Here is a 24,204-nt window from a genome sequence, read left to right on the forward strand (position 1 = left end):
TGAGCAGATAGAAACAAGTTCTGTGAGAAATGCTGAGGAAACTGTGAGAAGTGTTGTGGTTTCATCCCCCAAAGGAATTATCACCTATCAGGGGTGGAAAAATGCCTCTCACATTTAGGATTCACAGCAAGGAACAATTACCACAGAGTTAGCAACCTATGTGAGGTCATTTCTTTCTTAAAAAATATAAAAATGTTCCGGCAGCCCTTTACCAAACATTTCAGTGGCTAGCACAGTCATCAGGAGTACAGAAAATCAGTTTCAATTTCCTCTTTGCAGATCTGCAGTACGTATTTATACTCTGCTGTCTCTGAGGAAAATGTTTTTTGCAGTGGGACTATTAAAATGCTCTCAGGCAGCTCGCTGTCAGTTGCTCCCACTGAAGCTGCTTTGCTTTCTGCAATTAACTGAAGGATCACCAAAGACAGGATTTAAACCTAACTCTTCCACATGCATGCCTTTACTGCAAGCTACACAGTTGTTCTTTCCCTTCTGCCATCACCTATTGAATATTTAAAATCTTGGCCAAAGCAGATTTGTTTCAATGGGGAAGAAAGAGAGGAAGAAACCCATCCCAGGATCCCAGCTGCTCAATTATTTGAGAACATTCCTGAAAAACACTGAAAAGCCAAACTTAAATTCTTCCTTTGTATCATAACTTAGAACTTTGATCTCATAGAATTGAATAAACTGTGCAAACCAAACTTTCTTTGCCCATTGTCAGATGTTCTCACAGTATGGCTACTGGATTGGATCTGGCAGGGAAATACCTGCTTTGCAAATTATGCCAGGACTAGATGTAATGCAAGTCTTAAATGATACACAGTTCTGTACATAGCCAATAGCAGAAATGCAGGTGCTTAGGGAAGTAGTATCTTTTGAGATTGTAATATAGTGGGCATTTTGGCTTTCACGTAGATAGTTTAGTGTCTAAATTCCCTTTGATAATCTGTCAAGTATTGTGCTTTTGCTCTATATCAGCATAATCTTTTCATATACTTTCAAAGATTGCTGTGGAGAAGTGTATGAATTTTGTGATTTTTTTCTCAAAGGAGGCAGCTTTCTGTGATGAATAAAGAGGATGAATTTCATACAGTCCTATTACCTTACAGTCTCCTGCCACCTCAGTTTCTGCTGAGCAATCTGGCACATTTGCAGTTTAGTTTGCTAGTGACACAATCTTCACTGACAGGCTATGAACACTAATGGATTTCTCTCCTTGTGCAGTGAAATTAAATAGCATCTTCAACTCCATCAGGAACACTGACAGTACCATCTACATAAGAAAACAGGCCAGACAACATTACCAATGTGACAAATGTTCCCAAAGGTTTATCATACATTAAGTCTTTGCAGGGTGGCTGGGGGTTGCCAGTAGAATTCTCTGAGCAGGGCACAGCTGTCATCTTCATTTGATTAACACTCCATCCTGGATAAAGAGTAGAAGATATAATAGCTAAAGTACCCCTAACTTCTCACAAGCAACATAAATTGGCAAAAAAACAACACAGGTTACCAGTGCACAGCCTGAGGTATCACAACCCTAATGTGAGCAAAGTGAAGTGCAATGCTCAATGGCCCACCTTAGAGCTATACAGATAGTCAGTCCAATTAGGCATTCTTCTGTCTGTGTAATGGCCTGGTAGCCTTCACAATCACATCTGCTGAGCTGATTTTGTACATGCATTGGTTTCTGTTCAACAAGGCCAACAGGCAAAAGTATTGATCTCCTAAAACACATCCTTTCTTAAGGGAATGCTGCAGAGATTTTTAGAATCATAAACTCATCAGAGATAGGCTCTTTGCACTGCTAGAACTGTAGATGCTGTGTAAAATGCACAGCGGGTAGTTGTTAGCTTTTAAGACTCCTTTAGTGTCTTTTCCACCTTGAGCAAGAAATAGAAAGTACTTTTAAACTCACAAGATTTTATTTTTTTTTTTTTTAACAAAAACAACATGGACTTATGGAAATAAATGACAAAAAGCTAATTGCAATTTGATAATGTTTCTTTCCTTAGCCAATGGTTAGACAAAGAATCAGCTGACCTGAACTTAAAAAAACAGCCACTGCCCAAAGAGAAGCTAACATTATGAAAAAAAGAAATATCCTTAAATAGCTTCTTAGACTTATCAGACAGATATATTTTACTTGTGTCATATCTCCAGAAAGAGGACGTATTTACAAATGTTCATATTATTCTGTAGAGGAAATATATATATACTGTGTGTTGTGTATTTATATGTCTGAATAGGATGTGGTGAATCTGAATCTGTCATCAGGCCTGATGGATTAGTTCTGATGGCCACATCAGAATAAAGGGTTGCCTAACAAAAACTGTGTGCCAGCAAGAAGTTTGTCATCAGCTGGTAGGAGAAGGTAGTGCTATTTCAACCCCCAACATTTCAAAATGACTCTGCTGTTCCAGAAATAAGGTACTACTTTTTTTTTTTTTTTTTTTGATAAAGGAAACTCATAGAATAAAAAAGTTTACTATCACTTTAGTGTGCTGAAGAAATATTTTATGCCTGTCTAATTTTGTCTTATTCTATGAAGTAATCCAGCATTATGTCAGCTAAAATCCTTGGTTAAATTTTCTCACTTCTTGTCTATTTCTTTTTCTGCTGCCTTGAGCACTCTCTGTACCCTGGCAAGAGGTCCCTGCTTTGTGATACAGAGGACAAAATTCTGAAGTTGATGAAAAACTCCCATTGAGTTCTACAGTGTCAAGGTGAGAACCTCACATCTAACTCAGCTTCTGCTGTTGTTTCAAGTTACTTTTCAATTTGTTCCTCTTGACTTTAAAAACTTTAATGCACTTGTTCCATATTGCTTTGTTGTGTCTTTATGCTTTATTTCTTTCTTAAGTTTCATGCTATCTGAAAACCTCCTTCCTGTTTCTCTGCCTCATTGACTTACCATTCCATTGCAATTCTCAAAGGAAAATACATAGTTTCTCTGTTACCAAACTAGGGTCTGAGTCTAATCTCTGAGTAATTCTGTACTGGTGTAAAGAATATTGATTTCAGTGGTTTTAGTTTCAATTTACACCACTGAAAGAAGGATGTGACTGTGGACATCATTTCTCTGTTTCTGTTATATTATTATCTTATTCTGGAAGAGTATTATCTACCTTTGTAAAACCTTTGGGATGCAATTTGTATGAACCACACTATACATAATAAAGTTGAATTGTTATGTTTTGACTTGCTTTAAAGATAAAGCACTAGATTTTCATCCCAGTCTTAACTAGATCTCTCCCTTTGTATTGATTTCTTTAGGCAGCCAAGTGTGAAGAATGTGGGAGATGTCTGTAATAGTTTATTAATATTATGTGGTCTATTTGTTTGCCTGATTATTATAGTTGTGTTTTTTCCTGCAGATTACAAGGTGGTTAATTCAAGCAGAGAGTCCTTTGGGCCATAGAATTCATTCCCAAACTTAGAGAGTGCGGGTACTACAAAGCATGGAATTTACCTGTAACTACTCACGTTTCTCAACCTGGTTTATAAAATGCAGACGTTCCCTAAATTCTAGGGTCACTCAGCTATTACAGAAGGAATTTGGTCGGTTGGTATTGTTTTATTATTATTTTATTTGATTGTTTTGCTGATCTTTTTGGCTCTTTTTTTTTTTCCTTACATTATATATTTTGTTCCTGGCCCTTCTTTATGATGAAATGCAATGCTTATTAGGTCATAACTCCTGGAAAAAATATTCTGTAAGGGAAGGAGCCCTATTAGATTTATTAAATTCTGCTGTGTACCACTGTAGTGCTGGGACCAACTGAAAGCAGTAGAATCATTCCATTCTACTACAGAGTAGAGGAATTAGAATCTACAGTCAGAGAGCATGGGGATGACAAGCTGAAAGCAGATCTGATTTACAGGTGTGCAAAAGGTAACCAGAAATAGTTGAAGTATTTATTAATGGTATTATCCATTATTAATTTACATTAATATATTAATAGTGAATCCTTCATAAGCTGATTTGGACTTTTTTCTATTATCTTTGTCATTCAGGGGTACTCACTGAGAGGTATGAAGGAACAATTTTCACTGGAGCTCATTTCTAAACTGCTGGCTTTGTGTATACATTGCTTGGTATTTGCTATTCATAGCATGCAACAGATCACCTGAGCTTAATGGTGTTGTTTCTGCTCCCTGACTAGATGACTAAAAATTTATAAGACTAACCAATGCTGTATAATGAACTTTAGATGAGATTTTCATACCAAGCTAAATCAAGCCAAATTTGAAAAAACTTTCAATATATTATCCATGAATACAAGATAGATGTCCAGTTACTCATGAAAGAATGAAAAAGAGACTTACATAGATCCACAGTCAGAACTATACATACAACCTCCTGAAATCAGATTGTGCTTTATTATCAAAAAGGCTCTTATGTAACTTAAATTTTGTCATTTAATTTCAGTCCCAAATTACTGATATTAAAAGGAACACTGTTTTAAAATATGGCAAAGACATTGGGAAATAAATTTATGTGCAGTATATGGTACCTCTACTTATCAATCTTTAATATTTATTTTAATGGACTTCTGATTTTAAATAGCCACAAAAAGACTTAATTTGGCTTTTTCAGTGTCTGTACATTGTCTATTGTCTTTTACATACAATACAGAATCATCAAACTAAAACAAAAGCAGAAAGTATAAAATATAAATTCAGAAAGTCAAATTAAAATATAAAAGCAGAAAAAGTGTTGTGCAGAACACATTTAGAATTGGATTTTTTAAAAATCATCTCAAATGGAGTTTAATCTGATGAAGTAGGATTTCTAAAGTCAAGAAGACTGACATGCTATAGAAGTAGTCAGAATAAAAATTTTAATGGTACTCTCCTTCCCACATCTCTATAATGCTCATGGATCACTTACAGTTTAACTCTCTTATTCCAGACTCTAAACTAAATGCCAGACCTCATAAATATGAAAAGTCTTTTCCTTTCTACATAAATTTATTCTAGCAGGTAGCAGGGATGAGATTTAACAAGATAAAGACTTGGAGCCTTGTTTCACTGAAGTAAATGGAAAGTTTTCTGTTGAATTCCATAATCTCTGACAGTAAGGTAGTATCTCAGATGCTGGAACTGTAATGACAGCCTTTAAAATGCATACATTTAAGATTCTGTGTGGTAAAACTGTGGATGAAAATTTGTGAATGTTTTTTATTTATACAGCTGGTGGAAACAAATTATTCTATTAATATTGGAGACAAAAATGGCTGGAAAAAGTTGGACTTTATATGATATCTAGCCATTATATTTTGAATTACCAATAAAGACAACCAAAAAATAGTTCAGTTTGGGCTTTATAGTGCACTTTTTTGTTGAAGGTAAGAATCTAATTCTGGTTACCTGAAGATATTGGTATTTCCTGTTAATAACACTCATTTAGGGAAAGGCCTTACAGAATATAGTGTAGATTAAACCAAAGTAACATTGCAAAAATGAATAGACTATTACAGAAATATTTTATAATTTATATATATATATTCAAATATAATTTATATTTACTGAAAAATAAGACCCTTTAAAATGATTTAAAAAAAACCACACCTATTTAATTTTCTTTATAATTTTAGAGTACGGCTATGACTTTTATCTTAATATTTTAGGCTGGCTAAAATTCTTTATTTGTTATTATTTGTGTAGTTAAATTCTACAGAACTATTCAATGCAAAGAGTTCAGAGTAAAAAGTCTATCACAAAACACTCGTTTACTCCAAACTATTTTCAATACAATGTGACAATAGAACATTTTGTAGCTAATAGGATATCCACTTTAAAAACAAAGAAGTAATGAACTAATGTTGCTTTTAATCAATCTTACATTTTTTTCTGGTGATGTGTGCAGTATTTTAATGTATATTATATCACAATTACTTGAAGCAGCATGGAGCAGTATCAGAGATTATTCTTTCTAGGGTGCATCCTTGCTTTCTACCTATATCTGGTTTGACATTTTGATGGATACAGTTCAGATAACCACTGCTGGTCAATAATTTCATTTATCCATAGGTCGTTTCAACCATGACTAATTTATTATTTTGCATCTGTGTAGATGCTGTCTTCCTCTGCTCTCAGTCCCCTCACATAAGTAGTTCTCGGTGAATTATAAATAATGAGGACAACACAAATTTTTTTTTAATGAACATTTCTTGTGTGATTGTAATAATCAACTTTATTGCTCAGTTCAGTCAAGCTTCTTCCTACATAAGAAAGAAGTGGAAAGGTGCAAGGGACTAAATACCCATACTACTATAATAAGTGCTTTAATGTATCTAAAATCCCTCCTTCTGTGAGCCAGAGAAATATTACCTTCACCTTGCAGATGAGAACCTCTGTTTGTGCAAGACCAGATATGAAATCTGTTGCTCAGCCAGGAGCCATAATTGGAACTCTCGTATCTCAGAGTACCATTCAAGTACCTGGATGACCGTCTGCCTCTCTTTAGGTATATTACTCTTCTTCCAACATACTTAATTGATTATTATGTATTAAGTCAAACGTTTTCTCTGGAGCAAGGTTTAAGCACCACTTTTTTTTTTTTTTTTTTTTTTTTTTTTTTCAGAAACTCCACAGATCAATAAGGCTATGTGACAGGTACAGGAGAGATTCTAAGTACTGAGCAGTATGATAGAGAGCAATCTAAAGTCATAACTGACATTCGGAAATGATGGGTAACATAGGTTTAACAGTTTGTGGACAATTTAGGCCAGAGTGAGCAATGGTGAAAGAGGTGTTTTCTTCCACTCAGTCCTTAGAGCCACAATGGGACAATTCCAACTCTGTACTTTTGAAAAACCCTATTCAGCGCTGAAAGAACTTGAAGTACATGTGGAAAAAGTTAGAGAAACAGTTTGTACCTCTCAAATATCACTTCTTTGTTTCTAAGGTATGAGACATAAATGTTTTCCAAATATGTAAGTCACCCCGAAGTTGTAGTAAATACAAAACTGACACTAACACTTGATTTCATGATAACTAAGTATGAAGTACACTTGAACTAAAATAAGGTGGTTTTTTTGTTTGTTTCATTTTAATGCTTTAACCCTACAAAGGAAAAATTGTATTGGCTTTGCAAAGTTTGTAAATCTAGTTTTCAAGCCTCTACAAAACCTCTTTTCATTCCACCTCTGTGTCTTTGATTTTTTTGTAGTGTCTCCCAGAAATTATTAAAGTAGATACACTTTCTTAAACATGACTTGGTGAGGTGCAAGAACATTACTGTCTTTTTAAAAACTCATGAACAAGGAGAACTGTGCTCTAGAAGACGTATCTGATAAAGTGCTTTTGCAGATAAGATAATTTGGTAACTGATTTTCTAGACAAGTGGAATGAGGTAGATCTAATCTTGAACTTCAGAAAGGCTTTTAGTATGATTCTTTCCTATTGTAAGCCAAATACCTTGGAGGATAGGAGAACTGGACACCGAAAATAGTAAAAAAAAAAAAAAAAAAAAAGGTTCTTAGACTTGAAAATCTTATTTTGTCATTAGCCGTATACTGCCTATCAGTCTGGTATGGAAGAAAATTTTATTTTTTCACTCACTCACACCTGCTTATTTTAAACTTATAAGTAGACATTAATTACTTCTGTGGATATCACCAGGCAGAGATTCTTATAATACTGATGTCTTCATGTGTGTAACTAAAGGAACATGCTATAGATTTTTTTTTTTTCTCTAAGCTCTAACGGATTTATTCCCTCTTAATTAAATTCCCTGTATTCAAGACAAGAACTGAGCTTTATGGACATTTTATTTGAGAAGCTAATAACGTGTCACCTTCAAAAACACTTTGAAACGTGTAGAAAACACAGGAGAAAATAATCTCATCAACAGTCATAGTTCTGCTTTGGAAATGTTTCTGATAAAGCATCTTTTACTTCACTACACTTAAAGGGTCTCCTTGGGATAAAAATAAATAAATAAATAAATAAAAATATTTTTTTTATACTATTCTATTTCATTCTGTTCAATTGTTTGGCATGATACTCTGTTCTCTGTACAGGTCTTGTACATACATAATTACTACTTGAGCACCAGGCTAGTGAAATATATTTTTATGCCACCACGATCAGAGCCAATACCACTTTGCATCCTCTTACCCCATAATGTGTAAAATGCAAAGTTGAAATGTACAGAATTCAAATCTAAGGAACTGGTTCTAAGTTTTAATCCCCTATCAAAGAATAATCTAAAATACAGATCTTTTGTAGTCCTGAGTCATCTGTAATAGATCCTACTGGCAGCCATATTTATTTGATGTCTATCTGTGCTTGACAATTGTATTAATCCATGTTTATTGTCCCACCACTACCTAAGATTCCCTCTGTGCAGGAATATGAACCCAGAGCAGATTGAAAAGGTCAAAGGCAGAAAGAAAGTTATCCTAGAACAAGAATGAGATGCATTTGTATACAAAATTTCCAAACATAACCTGTGCCAATGTTATAACTGCTTCGTCAAGATAACATTCCATCACAGTGAAAGCTTATTGTAAGGAAAGAGAATAATATAATGGTGAGAGGGAACAGTAAAATATTAGTGGATAAAGGTTTTGATTGCAAGAAAAGGCTGCCCATTTGCAATAGAAAGATGATGAAACAAAAACCACAGGAATGCACAAGTGGAACAAGATGCACGTGTGAGAGTAAGAACCATGAGCTGGGAGTGTTTGGTTAACAATAGGCTACCATCTACAATGAAAGAAAGGGAACATACAGATTTTGCTTTGGGCCTTAGAGATTTTAAAAGGAGTAGAATGGATACTAGCAGAAGCTTTGTTTAATAGGATTGAGATAGCAGAAAAGCACTAGTTACTATTAAATTATGACGGGAAAAAAAAAAAAACATTTCACAGCTTATATTTAAACTGCAATTAAGATTGGTAGCTCCTTCTGAAAAGAAATATATCCATTCCTCTAATACAGGACAATTTGCCAGACTAAATTTAACCTTTTTATACAATAGTATTTCTGACAAATAGAGACAGATTATTTATTCAATATATGGGCTTGAATATTTGTTACCTTCTGTCTAAATCTGCTTTTAACCATGCAAACTGGTCTTAATACTGGGACCTGCACAGGTCTCCAGCTGCAACCCCCTGAGTTCTTGGAAAGGCAAAGGGGAATTTTGGGGATGTCTTCAGCTGCTCCTGACTCTCACGTCCAAACTCCTTTGTGTTAGAAAAAAGCAGTCAGTGCAGGTCCTCTCAAGCATTTGTTTCCTCTACACCCTCTACTTCTCCTCCTTAATAAATGAGAAGGAGATAAGATAGAAAAACCTCACTGCAATAAAGTTATTCAGAGAAATGAAACAAAACTTGAACAGGATTTTTCATCCCCTTCTTTCATTCCTTCCCATCTTTGTTCATACGATATTCATTATATTTTTTGAAAGATAGGTGGAAAACATAATTCACTCTCATATATAGTATGAAAGGAAGCTTTCAAAAGGCTAATGAAACAGAGAAATTGCTTCAGATCAGTTTGCTCATGAAAAAAATAAAAATAAAAATAAAAATGGACCACCTGTAACAGTGCTAAAGCCAGTGAAATGAGTGACCTGCTGCAGAAGTTAGCTGCACTGTTCAAAAATTCTTCATGGTCTGTTCTATTAGTTTTGCAAAAGCTAACATTAGATATGCTGGTCACAGCTATATGGAATTACAGGAACTGTTACATTAAAATGCCACAGATGAGATTGTTCTTCGGGACTGTACTGTGCCATTAAAGTGGTCTTGAAGTACTTCTGTGCCTGCCCAGAAGTCTGTCTGCATCAACCTCTCAGCCAGACAGCAGAACCTTAGCATGCTCTGCTTATTGTGGTTTACAAAATCCATGAAAAAACAGCTTTTTTCAAAATCAACATTCTTGGAGCCTGAGGACTGAAATAATTTCCTTCCTGTAGGTACATATTTCTCTAGCAATAGAAAAGAAATTGTTTTCTTCTTCACCTTCATGAACAGGATATATGTACAGAGGAAAGAGTCAACACAGTGACTGGAGTAAAACAAACAGGGGAAGATTTCCTGAAGTTCCCTTAGGGGGACTATCAGCACCTGAGGGGAGAGCATCAGGTCTCCCTGTGGGCCATGGGGACTGCCCACGGTGGCAGGGCCTGGAATCCAGGGCCCATTCCACGTCCTCAGCCAGTGGGGAAGCAGGGGGCACTGGGACACCCCAGTGCAAGGCACCAGCCACTTCCCTGGGACCTGGGATGGGGATTGATGAGGCCAGGGAGGGATGTGGGCCTGCAGATGGGCCTGGCTTGGCAGGGGCCATGGATATTTTGTGGGAATACACGTCAGGAACAAGCAGAGGTACAGACAAATAGAACTTCTTTGTAAAACTGAGTATCTGTGGAAAATGTTTTTTTCCATGTCCTAATAGAAACAAAAGCTTTTTTTTTTTTTTTTTTCCCAGAGTTAATTTACTGCAGAAACAGAATTGCAGAGAGTCTGCACAAAAGAACAGAACAGAAGATGGAGATGACAGATAATAAAGACAAGATATATATAGTAAGTTTCGAGGTTAAAAAAAAAGAACAGAAGTTCAGGCAAATGTGATACTTTAAAATACTGAATGTTCAAAAGACATTATACTGAGATATGACACATGGTTGTGTTACTAGGGATATTTGAATACATCAAATCAAATTTATACATGTCATACGTATCTTTAGGACTGACTAGAGACTATATTACTGCTTTAATAGTTAAGCACTTCATAAAGGAACCAGTGTGAGTGAAAGGTAATTAAATATCCGTAGCACAAGTAATACATCATTAAGTTATTAAGTAATATCTCTGTAAGTCCAATACATAGGAAAGCACACATGCTTAAGCATACGTACATATTGCTGTCCTACCAAAACAGCATCTGGGGGTTTGACCTGTTTCAAGGAGACTGGAATATAAGGGATTGATGTAACATGAAACAAACAAACAGTTTTATGGTGAAAAGCCACACAATACAAAGATGCAAAAAGCAAAAGATAAAACCACATGCAAGGAATTTTAGTTGCATCAGACTACTGGTTGCTTTGTTAGCAACTGTGAGTTCTTTCATATTTTAAGATAATAATATTTTTGTTATGATTGGATAGCTCAAAGGAAAAAGAATAACGGGGGAACTTGCTAAATATATTACCTATCTGTGTACTAGTGCAAAGTGTATCAAGAACAAATGGCAAAGACTAAAGGTCTTAGTGTGTAAACAAACCTTAATTAGCCTCTCAGAGACTTAGAAGCCTATATCAGAAGTACAAAAATGGGTAGGAAGAAAAGAATGCTTTTATAGTATAACAAAAATCTTTATGTTTTCTCTGAAGCTCAGAAAGATGTGAGAAAAAGACCTATTAAAAGCCTGTAAATAAAGACAAAAAGGGGAATAGAACAAATTAGTATTATAGTAGGGGAGAATAAGACTGATGCACCTAATTTCAGATGAAAGACATGGCCTACTGGTAAAAGGCAAATGAGCATTATAAACAGGCACAGTTTACCAGTAAGTTTTGGAAGAAATTTTGAGTTTTTTAAAAAGAACACTAAAAAAAAACCTCAGGCTGTGCTATCTGCAAGATGTTTCTGAGTCAAGTGAAGGAAATATTTGTAAATGGGTAAGACTGTCAAAAATATCAAATTAATAATTCTCTATAAATTAATGTTCAAGTGGAGCAAAATAATAGCAATGGATTAAAAATACAAATTTCAGCCAGGCAGATGGGCTCCATGGAAAGAACTTCTAATGAGAGAAAGGAAGTAATATTAAGTTCAGAATAAGTATGCAACTCAGAGGGACTTATTCTTCAAGTGGTATGTGGTTTTATGACAACAAGCAGATAAACTGGAAAAAATGCAGAGGAGAAAAGCAAGAGTGATGAATGACTTAAAATGATTTGGATATTAGGAAAAGCTTTTTTCACAGAAAGGGTGGGCCAGCACTGAACAGGCTCCCCAGGGAAGTGGTTATGACACCAAGCTTGATGGAGTTCAAGAAACATTTGGACAATGCTCTCAGAAATATAGTTTAATTTTTAGGTAGTCCTGTGTGAAGCCAGGATTTGGACTCAATGATCCTTGTGGGTCCCTTCTAATTCAGGATATTTTATATTCTATTCTATATTCCAAATAAATCCAACATGTCTCAGTCCCTTGCATATCATAGAATCATAGAATCGTAGAATCATAGAATCAGAAAATGGCTTGGCTTGGAAGGGACATTAAAGATCATCTAACTCCAACCCCCCTGCCATAGACAGGGATGCTACCCACTAGATCAGATTTTCCAAGGTCTCATCCAACCTGGCCTTGAACACCTCTGTGGATGGGGCATCCACAGCTTCTCTTGGCAACCTGTTCCAATGCCTCACTACCCTTACAGTGAAGAATTTCCACCTAACGTCTAGTCTAAATCCATCCTCTTTTTGTTTAAGACCATCCCCCCTTACCCTATCATTACGCACCCGAGTAAAGAGTCCTTCTCCATCTTTTTTATAAGACATGTTTAAGTATTTATAGGTCGCAATGAGATCTCCCTGGAGCCTTCTTTTCTCCAGGCTGAACATCCCCAGCTCTCTCAGCCTTTCTTTGTAGGAGGGGTGCTCCATTCCTCTGTTCATCTTTGTAGCCCACCGCTGAACCCTAACAGGTCAACATCCTTCTTGTGCTGAGGGCCCCAGACCTGGATGCAGTACTTCAAGTGGGGCCTCACAAGGGCAGAATAGAGGGGGACAATCAACTCCCTCAACCTGCTGGTCACACCTCTTTTGTTGCAGCCCAGGTTGCAGTTGGCCTTCTGGGCTGCAAGCGTGCACTTCTGGCTTATGTCGAGACTTTCATCCACCAGAACCCCCTAGTCTCTCTCTGCAGGGCTGCTCTCAATGAGTTCTTCTCCCAGTCTATATCGTGTCTGGGATTGCCCTGACCCAGATGCAGCACCTTGCACTTGGACTTGTTGAACCTCATGCAGTTCACATGGACCCACTTCTCCAGCCTGTCCAGGTCCCTTTGAATGACGTCTCTTCCTTCTGTTGTATCAACTGCACCACTCAGCTTGATGTCATCTGTAAACCTGCTGAAGATGCACTCAATCCTATCGTCTATGTCATTGATGAAGATATCTCATCCTTCTTTTCCTTTTCATATCTCATTTTTTCTCTGTCTTTCACATGCATATGCACACCCATGCCATCTCTTTCTCTTTGGCTCACTCTTACATTTATATATTTCTGGCATCAAGATCATTTTTGAATGGAAAAGGAAGCAATAAGGCAGTTTGAACCATGAGGTCTATACCCACACTTCAACTACCCAGAGAATTATAAATTGTCATGACACTGAGAATACTTTCTAGAACTAAATGCAAATGAAAATACCAACAGAAAATGAAAATGTGACATAGCTGTGTTTGTCGGGGTCTTTAAGCAGGAGGATTACACTGATGATAGCATTTTACACGAATTCCTGTCTTCCAATCGTAAACATCAGAGAGTGGATGAAGTCTTGAATGTTGTTTTATTTGATTTTACTTCTGTAAAACTATTTGTGTAAGATTTACTTTATTTCTGCTTTGTTTCTACATATATAAGCACTGCCTATTCTCAATGCTTAGCTGTTTCTAAATAGTTTTTAAGATGGATTTTAACATCATATCTTTCAGTGCTTCTTGATTTCCAAAGAAGATTGTATTTTTATTCCTCATGATTCACAGATAAGAAAGTCATTCACAGATCAGAAAATGACTTGTGATGAACCTTTCCTGTGATTCATACTGAATTAAACAGAATAAAAAATTTTGGATCCCATAAGCCTATTCTGAAAATGAAGTCTTTGTAATTATATTCATCTCAATCTGAAGTCTGTACTTTAACTTGGCAACTTTAGCATGTTCATGTGAACAGTAAATTTTAATACGACAGGGATTTGGTAAACATTCTCATGATTTTGTTCCCTATGTAAAATTTTCTCACTGATTAATTTTTGTATTCCTAGAGAGTTATCAACACTAGCAGCCGCACTTAAGATTTAAAACACTTTGCCTTTCATTATGCTGTAAAAATAATTAAACATGGGAACAGAAAAGACTGATAGCTACTCTTCCAGTCTAAACTTTAAGATACAACTCTCATTTTAGTTTTTCCTGTAGAACTACAAGCAGTATATCCACAGAAGTGCTAGGAGTTCTTGATGGCTTGTATGATTTCTAAAAATAAAAAAAGTTCTGTTGAAGAAAAATAAAGACTCATTTGTAAGGGTCTTACTTCATCAAATATCTGTTGAAGACTTTGTGCTGCAGGTAAATAATATTTCCAGGGATCCCACATTCATTAATATAAATAACTATCTCAGGAAGTAGCTATATTCGAAAATCCTTTACCAAATATAAATTCAATGAGATATAGACACCTGGATTAGTCTGTGTTGTGGTTTAACCTGGCTGGCAGCTAAACACCACACAGCCGTTCGCTCACCCTCCCCCTTCCCTCTCTGGGATGGGGGACAGAAACGGGAAAGTGAAGCCTGTGAGTTGAGATAAAGACAGTTTATTAAGACAGGAAAATAATAATAACAATAATAATAATAATAATAATGGTAATGGTAATAGTATTACTAATAATAATGTGTACGAAACAAGTGATGCACAATGCAATTGCTCACCACCCGCTGACTGATGCCCAGCCTATCCCCGAGAGGCCGGCCCCCCCACCCCGGCCAGCCACCCCTATATATTGTTTAGCATGACGTCAGATGGTATGGAATACCCCTTTGGCCAGTTTGGGTCAGCTGTCCTGGGTCTGTCCCCTCCCAGCTCCTGCTGCACCCCTAGCCTGCTCGCTGGCAGGACAGAGCGAGAAGCTGAAAAGTCCTTGGCTTGGTGTAAGCACTGCTCTGCAACTGTTAAAACATCAGCATGTTATCAGCGCTCTTCTCATCCTAATCCAAAACATAGCACCCTACCAGCTACTAGGAGGAAAATTAACTCTGTCCTAACTGAAACCAGGACAGTCTGATACTTATGTAATTATCCCACTGTCTGCCAATCATATGTCAAGACGACTTTCAAAACTATTCAGTGTGTGGATAACTTCTGCTTCTGAAAATTTTAATTTGATAAAATTCACTTAGCTGGGCAATTCTGTAAAGAGACTCAAAGATAAGGAAAATTATTGAAAAATGCTTCCCTCAAAAATATTCTGGTAAGGCAACTTATTTCTTCTTTTTTTTTTTTTTTTTCCCCCTCCGGATTGATTTCTATTAAAACAACAAACAAACAAAAAACAACAACAACAAAAAAACAACAAAAACAACCAAACACTCCCCTTTGAAAAAAAATTGTTTTCTTCTTTAGGTTCAAATATGGTTTTGTTTGCAGAAATGTCTACTTTTCTAGCTGATGAAACTGGATCTAAACACAGAACTGGTTTTAGGTATAATTCAAATTACAATCTCAAATTCTCAGTTATCCACTTTCTCATGATGCTTGTATAGTTTTTCTTTCTAAATTGCTATGCAGGATGTAATTCCTTCAGACAGACCTCCCTTTCTAGATATTTTGTTGTGAATTAAATTAATTCCCTCCAATTTCTGTTACTGGTATTCTATATCACTTATCTTGTATTCAGTATTAGATCCCTATTTCAGTTTATTACCTCCTTCAAGGCTTGTCTGAAAGCCCTGTTGCATTTCATATAGAGGAAAACAAGACAAAGGAAAACCCAGGAAGGTTCAGAGCAACTTTTCACTACTAGCTGTGAAGAGATGACCACCTGAGTAATCAGAAGAAGAGTCTTTGAACCATCCTACTGGAACACTAATTCCATTTGAAGAAGAAACATTTTTTTTGAACAAAGTGACACAAAACAAAACAAAACAAATATGTTCATATATAGATAGAAATCAGAGCTCCTTTTGGTGCTTAAATGATGAGCTATATAGTCTGACAATAGTGTAAGTAATAAAATTAAAATGAAAACAAAAATATGAAGGCATATATAGTAGAAGAAAAAGACAATGCTGGAAATATCTTGCACATTCTGTCTGTTGTTAAACCTAGAGCTTTAGGAGCTAGCCATTTCAGCCTTGTTAAGGACTAATAGAAGTAACATGATTTCATACCTATTTTCTGAATTAGTTGTGGTAAGAATAAATTACAGCATGTTCAAGCCAAAAAATATATTTGTCTTTGGCAAAAAAAAAAAAAAAAAAAAAAAAAAAAAAGACATGGTATACTCTTACTTATCCTCGCTTTTATTTCTTTCCTTCAAAATTAGCCATGGGTGTTTGAAGGTGATAAATACTTTGACAGGTGTTAAATTACTAGCCAATACCACAGTGCTAGAAACCTTGTGAAAGCACTTGTTAAAGAAGGATTCCAGTCCAATTTTGTCAGTCAAAGTAACTAGCATGATTTGACTTTTTTTTTTTTTCTTTTTCCCTAAAATTCAACATCAAACTATGTCTGAAAGTAGTATGGTCAATGAGTCTCTCGTTGCCCCTTACTGTTCAACACACAGTGGTCTGGTTTTTAAAAGGTTCTTTTAGCTGCTCTGTGATTTTTCAATTTATCTCTTTTGTTTTTTTCTTTTTATAAAAGGATTCAGAGTTGAGAGGAAAGCCAGATTTCAACTGTCCATAACAAAAACATCCAGAAATAAATCTTGACCTCTCCATGAAATATTATTTTTTTTTATCAAATAGCTGTATTGTTAGCTATATTGTTTGAATTGCAAGGAGAAAGAAATGGTCTGTTTCCAACCACAGAAGACATGGCTTTCACTTGCTGAAAGAATGAGGACTCTAATTTTAACTGAATTAGAACAGAATTTCTGACATCACCGCTGCATATCATCACTCCTTGGTAATCAGCTGCCCTGTGCTGTTGTACTTTTTTGTTTGTTTGTTTTGTTAGATTTCTGCTTCCTCAATTTCACTAATGCTATTTTTTTTTTTCAGAAATATAAACCAAAGGCTGACAAAGTTCACCAGAAAATCTTTAGATACTCATGCATTTTCATGAGATTTTCCAATTAAAAAAAATATTATACATTCATTTATTTGATCAACTGTAAGATGTTGTATGGTTTGTACCACCATATACTTTTAAACTGTGAAAAGTCTAGAAATCTAGAAAACTAGTAAGGATCTAGAGAAAAAAATAAAATCCAATGGGATTGACTGTAGATCTCTAAGAAAGATATGGATTCAAGACTTTTGGGTTTAGTTAGAAAGCAATTCATTGGAAAATGTTTATATAAAAGTCCTCATTGTCTTTGGAATCATTAGTTCAACTCCTTTTTCTTGAAATTCTTGTTCCTATATTGAGCGAGAGAAACCCTCTAATCCTTTCAAAACTTGCTTTTAAATAACTATTTTTAACTAGTATTAGCTGGTCAATTGCAGGTTGACACACATGAATTAAAATACATGTATGCATTGTATACAGCTGTGTATACTTTTATTACATATGCAGATAATGATGAATTTTGCTACATCTCTATGTTAGGAGAAAAAAAAAAAAGAAGAAAAAAAAAAAAGAAGAGGGGTATTAGCTTCCATAAAAGTATGTTTATACAATAATAGTAGTATTGATAAACTTGGAAGTATTGGCTCACAGACGTAAAACAGGAAACAGATAAGTATAGAAATTTATTTTTTATATCTTTTTCTTTACATAAAGTTTAGCGTCACTGTAGTCATTTTTTGCAAGCTCAGAGTATGAACATTCCATTAACCTTTGGGTGAATTGTTGTGATAACTTTCCCTGGGTACTCCTCTTGCTGTGCTAACACAATCAAACTAATCACAGTGCTTGGGAAGGCCAACAACCACAGATAGATGCAAACAGGTATGAGGACTTTTCATAAAGGGATTTCAAAATGAAGTGCTTCTGAACTACTGATAAGTTCAGAGAGCTCTTTGTTCGATTAACATTCTAATTTTATGCCCCAAAGGAATATACTAAGAGGAGAATAGAAAAACAAAAACAAAAACAAAAACAAACAAAAAAAACCTGCATTTTAATTTAATGGTAAAACAGAATAATTTATATAATAAATGTTTGAATAACCTGTTAGAAAAGTATTACTTTGATGGCAATTTAGTTTTACTAATTTGGTACTAGTGTTTCTTTCCTAACTCCAGAGTGAATGGATTAATCATATTATGTCTGACCACATCCTACATAGAAATTAACAGCAGGATGTTTTCGTAAAGATACTCAGAATCTGGTTTACCTTTCCTTGGAAAAGGGGGTCTTTGGGTCACAGGTTTCTAGATGTGTAATTTTGTAGTTTCTTGATATTAGTGTCAGAACAGGAGCTCGTGTTTTGAAAAAAAAAAAAAAAAAAGGAAAATAATAATATTAAGTTCTGGACTTTTTTTCCAGCTTCTATGTCTGCCAGGGTGAGATATAGATAAAAGTAACTCAAGAATTTATCTATTCTCTCTTCTTTATGCACCTGGGTAAGAGCTAAATTTCTTCCTTCAGTGAGGTAGATAAAGGAACATAAATCCATTTTTGATATATGTTAATATAAAGTAATGGTGTTCAAATGTGTAATGTTACTTAGAAATCATGTTGCTTCATCTTTTGATCTTAGTAGCAAATGTCAAGTGTCAAGCAAATGTCAAGAATTTTAAACAAAGGTTTAACTGTCTTATGTTTCTTGCAGAAATGTAGTGTGTATATTTCTGATGTGCCAAAGTGTCAATTAGATTTTGTGCTCTGAGGAGGCAAGAATGCATACTTCTGTCCTTTTTCTTTCATTTTTGTTAATTAGTAACTTTGCTATGATATAATATAGGAAAGGCTGATGACTGTTGTAAGGAAGGTTTGGTCAAGATCAAATCATTTTGTTAAAATACCTTCATAGCATGACTGGAGATATTTTAAAAGAAAAAGTATCATTGTGTCTCTGCATTTAGTTTGATATAACATATTTGCCCTGTGATCACTAGGTTGTTCTAATCTCATTTATTTAATGAGAAATGGGGGATGCACGAAGCAGGCTATCTCTAATTCAGGAAGTGTTAAAACATATTCTCATGGGGTATTTTTTATTTACTTGTTTAACTTATGACAGGAACATATGATTGACGATATTTTCCTGAATATGTTAAAAGCAACACAACTACTTGAAAATCACAGTTACAAGTGTGTGTCCTGTTATTATTTGTCATTAGAACAGAGAATTAAAGATAATATCAAAATAACAGGTTTTATTGTATGTGTCACAAGAATCCATAGAAGAGAGCAATATTTAATTAGTTTTACTCCTGCCCTCCATTTTGCTTCTATTTTGTTGTGCCTCTCTAATTATTCAGAACACTGTTTCTTCAGGCTTACTCTCCAGAAAGAAAGCAAAATTAATTAAACACCAGGTACCTTTAGACTCCTGTCTGGCTTAATAGAGCAGAATGGATTTTAAACTAAACAGGCATCCCATGTTTCCACTTGATCAATTACTGAGAATTCATCTAACAAACTGTTCATAAACAAGAGAGTCACAGAGAGCTGATTCTGTGCAGGGGGCGCTCATCCAGCGTTTCCCTTCTGGCTAGAAAGAAGTGTCTCTGACCATTTCTGGTGATTCTTCTCTTTTTCACATGAGGAAAACATATTCCTATACTCAAATCTCGGAAGCTGATTGTACAGTTTTGCCCCTGATCTCAGCAAAATCTTCTGTCTCTCAGTGAAGAGAAAAAATACTAGGTGTTGAAGAAATGCAGCCTCCATATGTACTGGAAGCTGTTCACTTAAAATAAACAAACAAACAAACAAAATGAAAAGAAAAACTAAGCCTTACACAACATAGATATTAGGGAATTTTCCATCTAAGAAATAGCCTTTACAATTTACAGTACTAATAGCACCATATCTTTCCTCCAATATTTTTCTTGCATCATTCAGCACTTCATAAGTACTTCATCATAGTCTATCACTCATCAAGGTTGTCTGTAAGACTGCTATTGGGATTATTGTCCAGTTACCTGCAGATAGACATCACATGTCAGGCTTGGAAAACTGGTCAATTTAATAGCCTGTGTAAAGATATCTCAGCCATACACTGCATGTTTTCATCCAATGCTTGTCCCTGAAGACATGAGCCTTATGGTTTCGAAATGGGCATTTCATCAGAAATAGGTAGTTGCTCTGGTGGCAGCAACTCAAAAATTTATTTTGATCTCCAGAACAGTTGATCTGACACATCCTACAAATGTGGAATTTACTTTAACCTTTTCTTAAATGGTTCAATATTATTGTAACCTTCGAGTACTTAATATTTCACCTTTGCATGCTGTACAGAAAGAGCTGCAGAAAAGTCATACTGTCTGGACCAACATTTGATGTTTTCACACCATCCTCTTTCCACATTATTCAAAGTAGTTGATAGCTAGTGATCTTCAGAAGGTTTATTCACTACTAGCATTTTCAGTTTGAGTGGGCTGTAGATTGTGTGGAATTATCACCTCTTCTACAGTTGAACGGAACAACTGAGGGGGAGATGAGAAGACTTCAATTATTGTTCAGCCTTTACTTTTTCTATCCAACTATGCACTACAACTCTGCTACAGATTTTCCAAGGGTGATGAAAAACATTTGTAAACGGATTTAACTGCTGATGAAGTAACTATCCACACATGGGTCAGGAGATCAATTTTCTATAATTAGTGGGGGGAGAAACTGGAATTTAAGAGGCAGATACAGAAGCTGTTATCTTCTCTCATAAAAGGTTATTTATTGAAAGTTTGTGTCAGCACACTGTGTTTTCAGTACAGACTCGAACTTTATCTGGTGAATGAATTATATGGGGATGGAGGATTTCTTTGTTTTGTTTTGTTTTGTTTTGCTGGTTTCTTTCTTCTATGCATAATATAATTAAGTACCTTTTGGCTGAGGAACAATTGACCATTTCTGCTGTGTTGTTCTGTACAGAATTTGGAAATGAGAAGAAAAAAATAACATTTAATAATTGAATTATAAAGATTTTCCTCATTAACATAATGATGATAGTCTAAATGGATTTTAATGCATTGATTTGCAAGATACTTACACCATTTTCTTATGCCTCCACTAGTTGACAGTGTCCTGACTGATTTGTAAAACTTGACTTCTAGAAACTGATAAAGGTTTAGTGTAAGAATGGAAAGGGTCACTATGAGAGTAGAGAAGACAGTCAATGCTGTTACAAGATAAAGACTAGTGCAAGGACATTTAGGGTGTAATAACACTTTATTATTAAAATGAGTACTGGCAAAGTTACAGGCCTGAAAATTATTGCTTAGCTCTTATAACTGTTGCAAAGTTCTCTTTCTTTCCATAGTTCTTTACTTCCACTGGTGAAATTTTCCCAGAAAGCTAACTTTCTAGGCACAAGATTTCTATTTTTACCGTCCTGTGTGAATTTTTAAAATTGTATTTTTTAGAATTTTCTAACATTTCCAGGCTTCCTAGCCAAACTGAGAAGAAAAAAAAAAATTGCATATGATTTTTTTTTAATAGAAACAGTCATAGTTCAGAAATCTTGACAATTTTAATAGAGCTTTAAAGTACAGTTTCAATTTGATATAAGATTGACGTATTGGCTTAGATTACAGAATCACAGAATTGTAGGGGTAGAAGGGACCACAAGAGATCATCGGGTCCAACCCCCCTGCCAAAGCAGGTTCCCTAGAGCAGGTTGCACAGGTAGGCGTCCAGACGGGTCTCGAATATCTCCGGAGAAGGAGACTACACAACCTCCCTGGGCAGCCTGTTCCAGTGCTCCATCACCCTCACCATGAAGTTCGTTTGCATATTGGTTACATTATTGCTTTACAGAAGCTGAAATAATGATACCTTATTTTCTCATTTCTGATGTAGAATGAAATTTCAGACTGGTACATCTCCTAGAATATATAAGAATCATAAGATTTATTAACACAGCTCCATCATAAGAGAATAAGAAACTGATGATGTCTAAAACTGAGGAGACAATAAGATGAAGCAACACTTATGAAGCATCCACTTTTCAAACTCCTTTGAAACATCACTGCAAATTAGTGCTTGATTATTCCCTAAGAAGACATCTTGATTCAAAAAGTTTCCTAATGTGAAACAAAATATATTATTTTGATTTAACTGTTGGAGATAAGTAAGACTTTGCAGGAAATACATCTTTCATAAGTGAACACCTTCTAGAGCAAATTTTCCAAGCAGTTCAAGATGCAATTAGGGCAAGAAGACAGCAATTATGTCAGATGAAATGAAATTTTTGTTTTCATTTTTATAATGAAAAGAAGTGCACAACAAATTCTTGGTTACTAAAGTTCATGTTTTATTTTTGATCCCTTGTAAGTGTGACTGCTGCTAATATTTTCCCCGACAAGTCCTCTGGACGGGAACATGCATTTTCTCCGAGTATTGAAGACTTACAGAAAATGTGTGAGAGTATTTAAATCCTCATGTTCCACCTCTCAGGAGCAGCCCAAAATTAGTGGTTTTCTTTGGAATAAGTGTCCAAACTAGAGTGTTTTGTTCATGTTTTGCTATGATAAATACCTAATGAAGTTGGGACTAAAATACAGGCCTCCCCAAATAAGAATTGTAGCTGTATATGGATAAAAAAATGTTTATTCTGTCTTCCAAATGACAATTTATACATTGCAGATTATGGATGAGATTATGGATGAATAAAATTAGAATTAGGATTAGAATTATTTGAACAGTTAATACTTCAGGTTGGAACAAGCATAAGGAAGTCTCTCAATCAACTTCACAGCAGCAGCAGCAGCACAGAACCAGACCAGGCTGCTCATGGTTATGTCCAGCTGTGTACTGAAAATCTCCAAGGAAAGGGACAGCACTACATTTCTGTGCATCCCATTCCAATATTTATGCAATTATTAATAGTAGTATTTCTTTCTCCTTTCTCCTTTCTCCTTTCTCCTTTTTTTCCTTTTTTTCCTTTTTTTCCTTTTTTCCTTTTTTTCCTTTTTTTCCTTTTTCTTTTCCTTTTTTTCCTTTTTTTCCTTTTTTTCCTTTTTTTTCCTTTTTTTTTCCTTTTTTTCCTTTTTTTCTTTTTTTTCCTTTTTTTTCCTTTTTTTCCTTTTTTCCTTTTTTTCCTTTTTTTTCCTTTTTCCTTTTTTTCCTTTTTTTCCTTTTTTTCCTTTTTTTCCTTTTTTTCCTTTTCTTCCTTTTTTTCCTTTTCTTCCTTTTCTTCCTTTTCTTCCTTTTCTTCCTTTTCTTCCTTTTCTTCCTTTTCTTCCTTTTCTTCCTTTTCTTCCTTTTCTTCCTTTTCTTCCTTTTCTTCCTTTTCTTCCTTTTCTTCCTTTTCTTCCTTTTCTTCCTTTTCTTCCTTTTCTTCCTTTTCTTCCTTTTCTTCCTATTTTTCTTCCTTTTCTTCCTATTTTTCTTCCTTTTCTTCCTTCTTTTCTTCCTTTTCTTCCTTCTTTTCTTCCTTTTCTTCCTTCTTTTCTTCCTTTTCTTCCTTCTTTTCTTCCTTTTCTTCCTTCTTTTCTTCCTTTTCTTCCTTCTTCCTGCTCCTGCTCCTTTTTCTGCTCCTTTTTCTTTTTTTGCTCCTTTTTCTTTTTCTGCTCCTTTTTCTTTTTCTGCTCTTTTTTCTGCTCCTGATTTCTATTTTCCTTTCATGTCTTATAAATAAATTTCCGATGGACTGCTGACTGTTAAGGTCTTCTGTAAAATGAGACATGACAGTTCAGTTTTCTTAAGACAGAACAAGATTTCAGGTGACTCAGGCAAGAACTTAGATGAATGATTAATGTATGCTATAGAAAGGAATTTCCTTACCTTTTCTGAATCTAGAACTAAGTTCACAGACAGAAAAAAAAAAAAAAAAGGCTGATGAGACAGCAGAATGCATTTATGCCATTGGAGTATGGAAAACAATCTTGCTGATTCCCATTGCTGCATTTCCTGTACTTGTCTGCAACCATCTGAAAATATTATGAAAATATGATTCAGCTGGTGACAGGGATGTATGCATTCTCCCAATCCTTATTAGTAGTTACCTAACAAACTGAATAGAGGACAGCTTTGGAAACTATTTTTGGATAAATTTCTCCAGTGTTTTAATACAATGAATTAAATGTATTACAAATGTACATGAACAAATTGCCTTATTGATTCAAATGGATTACTTGTGTAAGTATATTACTGGTACAGCTCTTGTTGACT

The 24,204-nt window shown here is 35.1% G+C and overlaps 1 long non-coding RNA gene across 1 annotated transcript; it reads left to right on the plus strand.

Annotated features, from left to right (window-relative positions):
* Nucleotides 1-2,212: 2,212 nt before the first annotated feature.
* On the plus strand, nucleotides 2,213-8,386 carry LOC308196725. Its single transcript, XR_013952368.1, has 5 exons — nucleotides 2,213-2,433; nucleotides 2,633-2,729; nucleotides 3,381-3,568; nucleotides 6,353-6,475; nucleotides 6,593-8,386. It is a non-coding gene; the product is annotated as an uncharacterized lncRNA (long non-coding RNA).
* Nucleotides 8,387-24,204: the final 15,818 nt, after the last annotated feature.

The sequence above is a fragment of the Anser brachyrhynchus genome (assembly GCF_964034855.1).
Source record: "Anser brachyrhynchus genome assembly, chromosome: 5".
NCBI lineage: Eukaryota > Metazoa > Chordata > Aves > Anseriformes > Anatidae > Anser > Anser brachyrhynchus.